This window comes from Amblyomma mixtum, chromosome 2, assembly GCF_055824585.1.
Source record: "Amblyomma mixtum isolate Tamu chromosome 2, ASM5582458v1, whole genome shotgun sequence".
NCBI lineage: Eukaryota > Metazoa > Arthropoda > Arachnida > Ixodida > Ixodidae > Amblyomma > Amblyomma mixtum.
In genome coordinates, this window is record NC_143013.1 from 129349612 (window position 1) to 129357586 (window position 7975).

The window sequence follows — 7975 nt, forward strand, 5'->3', positions numbered from 1 at the left end:
GTCTGTTGGGCAGCGGCGTCTGTTGGGCAGCGACGTCTGTTGGGCAGCGACGTCTGTTGGGCGTCTGTTGGGCAGCGGCGTCTGTTGGGCGTCTGTTGGGCAGCGGCGTCTGTTGGGCGTCTGTTGGGCAGCGGCGTCTGTTGGGCGTCTGTTGGGCAGCGGCGTCTGTTGGGCGTCTGTTGGGCGTCTGTTGGGCGTCTGTTGGGCGTCTGTTGGGCGTCTGTTGGGCGTCTGTTGGGCGTCTGTTGGGCGTCTGTTGGGCGTCTGTTGGGCGTCTGTTGGGCGTCTGTTGGGCGTCTGTTGGGCGTCTGTTGGGCGTCTGTTGGGCGTCTGTTGGGCGTCTGTTGGGCGTCTGTTGGGCGTCTGTTGGGCGTCTGTTGGGCGTCTGTTGGGCGTCTGTTGGGCGTCTGTTGGGCGTCTGTTGGGCGTCTGTTGGGCGTCTGTTGGGCGTCTGTTGGGCGTCTGTTGGGCGTCTGTTGGGCGTCTGTTGGGCGTCTGTTGGGCGTCTGTTGGGCGTCTGTTGGGCGTCTGTTGGGCGTCTGTTGGGCGTCTGTTGGGCGTCTGTTGGGCGTCTGTTGGGCAGCGACATCTGTCTGGCAGCGACATCTGTCTGGCAGCGACATCTGTCTGGCAGCGACATCTGTCTGGCAGCGACATCTGTCTGGCAGCGACATCTGTCTGGCAGCGACATCTGTCTGGCAGCGACATCTGTCTGGCAGCGACATCTGTTTTGCAGCGACATCTGTTTTGCAGCGACATCTGTTTTGCAGCGACATCTGTTTTGCAGCGACATCTGTTTGGCAGAGACTGTTTGAAGCTGTTTTTATAAATAAGGCTCGTAACAACTACGGCAGCACGCATTCACTATTGTTGCTTGAAAATGAAATGGGTTTTTTGGAGTTTGCAATTAGATTCTATGTGACGAGAAGGTAGTTAAGAGTCAAGTATTTGCAAATAAAACCAGTTCACAGTGACAACATGAACATACAAGGGATAGTTCTTCGAAAACATAGCGCAAAAAGGACACGGACGACACAGAAGTGTAAAGGACAAGCGCTAACTTACAACTTTATTTTCGAAATGCCGCCACGTCTAAGATATAGGAGCCGATCACCACAATGTAGTGATGAGCATGCGCAAAGAAGAGCGCAATCAAGATTACAGCGTTTCCAAAATAAGAAAAGGAAAACATGGTGCCGGGGGAACACCAGAAGAAAAGAGACATCGCGTACTGAAACTTACTGCAAAAAGCGCTTTTCAAGCTTGTCAAGGTTAAGAGCCAAACAAATAACAAGGCAAAAAGGGGAGATAAAAACAGATAGACTAAAAGGTGAAGGGAGTGTACAAGGTTCAACACTAAGACAAACACGTGGTGAAGAAAGACAGAATGACAATGGGGGAATTACATTTATGGGCATGGCAATGAAACTAAAAAATAGCAGAAAATTAGGCCGAAAACAGATAAGGGCTGTGATACTATATATAATAAAATGAAAAAAATTTAAAAACTAGGAAACTATAAAGTATATGTATATGAAAAATAAAGAAAAGGATAAAACGAGAAGTATAAAACACGAGTGTAGAGGGCTCCACGCTAAAACAACGAGGGGGGGGATGGGATATGCAAATATGAGAAATGGAATATGGAAATAAATGAAGTAAAAGCCAATAAAATGCCAAGGAATTAAAAGCAAGAAAACGCGAATTCTACTTTGCGTCCACAGCTCTTTTCAGAAGGACATTTCTATATCTAAAAAAGAGGCATTTGTATCGGTTCTTCTGTTGCGCCTGTGTTATGTGACCTATTTTTATCCGCGATTGACAAACGCATTCAAGCCAATCTTTCTTACCTTCCTGTTTTAAAATTGTTCAGGTACGTTGATGATTTCCTCATTATTTTTATCAAAGGTCATGGAAGAGAATGCGACGTTGTCAAGGAAGTGTTGAGCATTTTTTCGCAGCACGGTGCCGGGTTAAATTTCACTTCGGAATCACCTACAGATGGCCGCATTCAGTTCTTAGATATTGAATTAGATTTCAGCAACCTTAGTATCTCCTGGATGTACTATCCACGAACCAAGAAACGTCTGTTACGCTTTGACAGCGCGCATTCTAAAGTTGTTAAGCGGGGTATCGTGTATTCCTGTCTCCAAGGAGCAGCTATAAAATCCTGCACGCTCCACATGGCCGCCAGCATCCATGAGCAATCCAGGCGGCTGCAAGAGGCTGGATTCCCCGTAGACCTTATACTGGCAGTGTGTGAAAGCCTTTTGCAAAAGCTGAAAGCCTCCAAGGTTTCCTGTAGTGAGCAGGGGAGTGAAGAGATCAAAAGCAAGACTCCTGTCCAGGTAATACCATATTATTATAGATTTTAGCATAATTTCAAGGAGCTGGCAGCGCGTTATAATGTACAAGTAGTTTTCTCTGCCCCTTGTAAGCTTTCCAAGGTCTGCACCAAGAAAATGGTAAAACGAGATGACTGCACGACGAAACATCAAACGAAGTTTACGGAATGAAAGGCAAAGGTTGTGTACAGAATTCCTATTAGTTGCGGGCGTAATTACTTTGGGCACCCAGGAAGATGCTTTAATGAGAGCGCGAGAGAACATAGATTATGCGTACGCAACAAATCAGGAAGCAACCTAGCTGACCATTGCAAAGCATGTGAAACAGTGCAAGAGAACGGATGCTATCCAAAAATGCATAACAGAATTCTTAACATCAGCTAAAGGAAAAACAGAGCGTGAAGTCATGGAGGAGTATTTTATAAGAAAAGCTGGGAAAGAAGTGCGTCAGCGCACCTTCTATTCAATTACCTGACAGTGAAGTTGAATTCCTTGACGGCTATCTGTAGGTGTGAACCATGTCTTAAGACTGCTTACGAGGGGGTACCCAAAAGAAACCGGAATAATTTTTTGAATCGGCACAGCTGCTGTGGTACCGCATTTTGCCGCTAGGAGCGCATAGAACGAACATTTCAGAGTCAGTAAGCCGAGTGCCGTCGCTGAAGGAGGTCAGACTAGTTTAGGCAGAGTTTTAGAGTGACGACTGTTTTGTGTGAGTGTCGTTTTTGCAAGGCACGCCGGTGAAATTCAGATTTTTTCTCGGAAACAGTGGAACGGAAACTCTTGAAATATTCAGAAAGACGTTCAAGGATGATGCTATGGGGACAACTCAAGTGTTCCTGAATTAAATCCTGAACAAAGCAACAGTCATGCCAATGGAAAACATCAAATTCATCTCGCCTCAAGAAAGCTCGTCAGGTGAAACCAAACCTCGAAACAATGCTGATTTCTTTTTTCGAAGTGAGAGGAGTCGTCTATTCAGAATTTGTTCCGCAGGGTCAGACAGTTAACCAGGCTTTCTGCTTGGATGTTTTGAAAAGATTGGGCAACAGTGTTCGGTGGAAGCGGCCTGATTTGTGGCAGACGGGTGACTGGTTTTTCCACCATGGCAATGCCCCTGCTCACACAGCCCTGTCTCTACGAAAAAGTCGGACCAAAAATGGCATGGCCTCTGTTCCTCAACCCTCATACTCACCCGACCTTGCCACGTGCTGCTTTCTTTGTTTCGTAAAATGAAAAGACAGGTGAATGGAAAGCGTTTCGGTGATGTTGCTGAGGTGAAGAAAAAAACGACGGAGGGACTGTCAACCATCACAAAAGATGAATTTAAAAAATGTTTTGAAAAATTGAATGAAAGATTCGACAAACGTATTATTGTAAGTGGAGAGTACTTTGAAGGTTATTAAAGGTCTGTGCTGAAAATGTGAACAAATAAGTTCAAACAAAAATAAGTCCGGTTTCTTTTGGGTACCCCCTCGTATTGTAAGCACCCTTTCTTGTGAACCGGAATGGTCCCGCTTTTCCTTTGCGTTTTCTTGCTTTTGATTCCTTGCTGTTTTATTGGCTTTTACTTCATTTGTTATTTCCATATTCCATTTCTCTTATTTGCGTATCCCATCCCCCCGTCGTTTTTTTAGCGTGTAGCCCTCTACACTCGTGTTTCATACTTCTCGTTTTATCCTTTTTTGTATTTTTCATATGCATATACTTTATAGTTTCCTAGTTTTTAAATTTTTTTCATTTCATTATATATAGTATCACAGCCCTTATCAGTTTTCGGCCTATAACTTCCTGCTATCTTTTAGTTCCATTGCCATGCCCATAAATGCAATTCCCCCATTGTCATTCTGTGTTTCTTCACCACGTGTTTGTCTTAGTGTGGAGCCTTGTACACTCCCTTCATCGTTTAGTCGATCTATTTGTATCTCCCCTTTTTCCCGCTTTATTTGTTTGGCTCTTAACCTTGACAACCTTGAAAAGCGCTTTTTGCAGTAAGTATCAGTACGCGATGTCTCCTTTCTTCCGGTGTTCTCCCGGCACCGTGTTTTCCTTTTTTGTGATTTTTGCTTATTTTTCAAACGCTGTAATCTTCATTGTGCCCTTTGCGCATGCTCATCGCTTGATGGTGGTAATCGGCTCCTCTATATTAGCCGGTTAAATAAAGTTGCAAGCTAGCGCCTGTCGCCTCCACTTCTGTGTCGTCCGTGTCTTTTATGCGCTATGTTTTCGAAGAACTGTTACCAACTAGCTCAAACCAATCTATGTTAAAAAAGGGATATCATTACGAAATCATTAAAACACATGCCGAAAACCACACGAAGCGTGGTAAACTGCCGTGGACATCCCTCGCATGTTTTGGCCGCGCTTTCTGTATTCAAGCGAGGTCCGTAAGAAGTCCCCGAGGATTTTATAGCCCTTAACAAGGGCTTATTAGACATATTGTTACGGTGCATAATTGCTAGGCGAAGACGACGTTGATATGGACGCTCGGCAGTGGACGACGACGAGGACGTGGCAGTTTGTGCTTTAGTGATTTAGCTCGGTGTGCCTTCTGACTGTGGCCTGTCCCGTCTGCTGCTGGGCTAACACCCCCATAATATTTGGTGGAGGTCGTGCAGGGTATCACACCGGGACCCTGCCCGGGACCTCCGCAGTGACCCTTCCGATCCTGTTGTACGCCTGTTCGTGCTGCATCACGATACTTTGTACCGACGCAATATGCACCCAGATGGCGCCGACCTCTTGCTCGTCGTCCCGACCTATCTCCGTTCCACAGTACTTGCCCAACTTCATGACGCTCCTACTGCAGGGCACCTCGGCGTGTCACTCACGTACGACAGCGTGCGCAGGCGGTTCTTCTGACCTGGCCTTTACCTCTCTGACCGCTGTTATGTTGCTGCGTGCGATCAATGCCAGCGCCGGAAAACGCCCCCACTTCCACCCAGTGGCCAGCTTCAGCCCATCGACATCCCGACTGACCCATTCTTCCGTGTTGGTCTCGATCTGCTTGGTCCTTGTCCCCCCATCAACTTCCGGGAACAAGTGGATTGCCGTTGCGACCAATTACACTACCCGGTACGCTATCACGCGCGCTATCCCTACCAGCTGTGCCTCTGATGTCGCCGACATTCTTCTCCATGACGTCGTCCTACTTCATGGCGCTCCTCGTCAACTGCTTACGGATCGCGGCCCCTGCTTTCTTTCTAAAGTGGTCCACGACATTTTGCGCTCATTCTCTACCCGCCACAAGTTCACGATGGCCTACCATCCTCAGACCAACGGCCTTACTGAGTGTGTTAACTGCACCCTGACGGACATACTGTCTATGTATGTCTCAGACCACCATCGGGACTGGGACGTCAGTTTAGCTTTCGTGACGTTCGCCTACAATTCCACACGCCATGATGCCACCGGCTACTGCCTCTTCTACCTGCTCTTTGGCCGCGACCCGTTGCTGCCCTTCGACAGCCTCCTGCCTCACGACCCTTTAACCAGCAGTTACGCTTGTGACGCCGTTGCCCGAGCTGACGCCGCCCGCCAAATCGCTCGAGACAGCCTCGACGCTTCAAAACTCGCTCAAAAACGACGGTACGACCTTCATCACCGTGACGCCCATTACCCTCTTGATTCCCTCGCACTCCTCTGGCTCCCTGCGCGTCGTGTGGGCCTGTGTGAGAAGTTGCTGCCTCGTTACGTGGGTCCTTACCGCGTCTTGCGGCAACTGAGCAATGTGTCCTGCAACTCCACTCTCCTCGTGCGGCTCCCTCCAGCCAGCTCGTACACGTCACCCGTCTTAAGCCCTTCCATTAAAACCCACCGCCTTATAACGTCCAGGGACTGTGCTTCCTCCCTCCCGCTGGAGGAGGGGGGGGGGGTAGTGTTACGGTGCTTAGTTGCTAGGCGAAGACGACGTTGTTTTGGACGCTCCGCAGTGGACGACGACGAGGGCGTGTCACTTTGTGCTGGAGTGATTTAGCTCGGTGTGCCTTCTGACTGTGGCCTGTCCCGTCTCCTGCTGGGCTAACACCCCCCTAATAATATTAGTCAAATAATGTATATTGCCCTTTGTATTTTTAAAGGCCCAATAGGAAAAAGCTTCCTCTGCCCACGTGAAAAATACTCCCAGAATCATTTACATTTTCTGTAGTTTAGAAGAAGTCTACAATGTATTATGGTGTAGTTGCCTGCCCGCTGCTGACAGCTTCAGCGGAAAAATCTGCATAGCATTAGGCGCTGTCACGGCGTACATGTTGAAAAAGAAGCATATGCGAAACACAGATCTTGCTATAGAAATGCTACAAGCAGAAGCCACGCAGCACCAACATATTGAGCATGCATCCACAGAACGAAAAATTTCCTGTGTTTATACGCTCCAGGTACAAGCTTCCTTTTGGAGTGAGTGGCTTCCGCACGGTAAGCAATATTTCATTCGAATGTGAATCTGATTACAAAAAAAAATTAAAATGCGCGGACTACGTTGAAGATATCTGCTATCAGAAAAAAACTGAAAGGTCCACTCTGCTATCTTTGTAGAGAATTATGCAAGCATAATGGGTCGTGATTAAAGCAAATGTCTTTGATATCACCTGAAGGGGATATCCATCGGATAATACGGCAGGAAATCTATAACAAGAACTTAGTACGGACATCCGTCAAAAGCATTAAAACGCGTTTGGATATTTGGCTCCGATTCCAATGTGAGGTGTGGCTCCGAAGGGCAAACCTCACTTATCGACCCTGAAAAACCTACGCAGATTGGTAACAGTGCAACCAAAGGACACGTGCCCCGACCTTGCTTTTGCAAAAAATATCCCCGATGTTACATGGGAAAATATCAACATCACCACAGGAAGCGACCACTATCTGCTGTGTACCACTTTCCAAGCGACGTATTGCAGAATGCGTCACCGGGAAGTGAAGCACACGAATTGGGACGCCATCAGGTACGTCCGCTCGCAAAGACCGACGGAGGGGGTAGTAGATTTACGACAGTCGACGGAGCGTCTGCTTCAAGATGCTGCCGACACCTCGAAAACTGACGCAGGAAGAAAACGGTCCCATTCCGGATGCTAAGCTAGTACACACGATGGAAGCACAACGCAGTATACACGCTCTATGGCGTTAAAATAAGCATAACCGGCGCTTAAAAACTCGACTAACCCGACTTGAAAAGGATATAGAGCCATACACGTGGGAGCTTAGCCGAGAGCAGTGGCATCAGACATGCGACCGCCATAATGAGCAACTGGGCAATAAGAACACATGGTTTCTGCTCAAGCATTTACTCAATGCTACGAAAACTAAGACCGAATCTCAAAAGACCCTACAGAGGATCGCGCAAGCTTTCCAGGGCAGCCATGAAGAGCTCATGATCACATTTAAAAATCAGCGCGTAAACACTACCCAGGATATACCCAAGCCAGATCACAACTGCTCTTAATCAAATTAACACCACCACAGCAGCCGGGCAGGATCGCATCACCAATGAGATGTTCCGCAACTTAGAGGTGAAATCAGTAGCGGCCCTTACGGACCTCTTCAACAGGTATTGGACAGAAAGCAGCACCTGCGACGAATGGAAACACGCTAAAATCATTATCATTGATAAACCGGGAAAAAGACTCGGCATT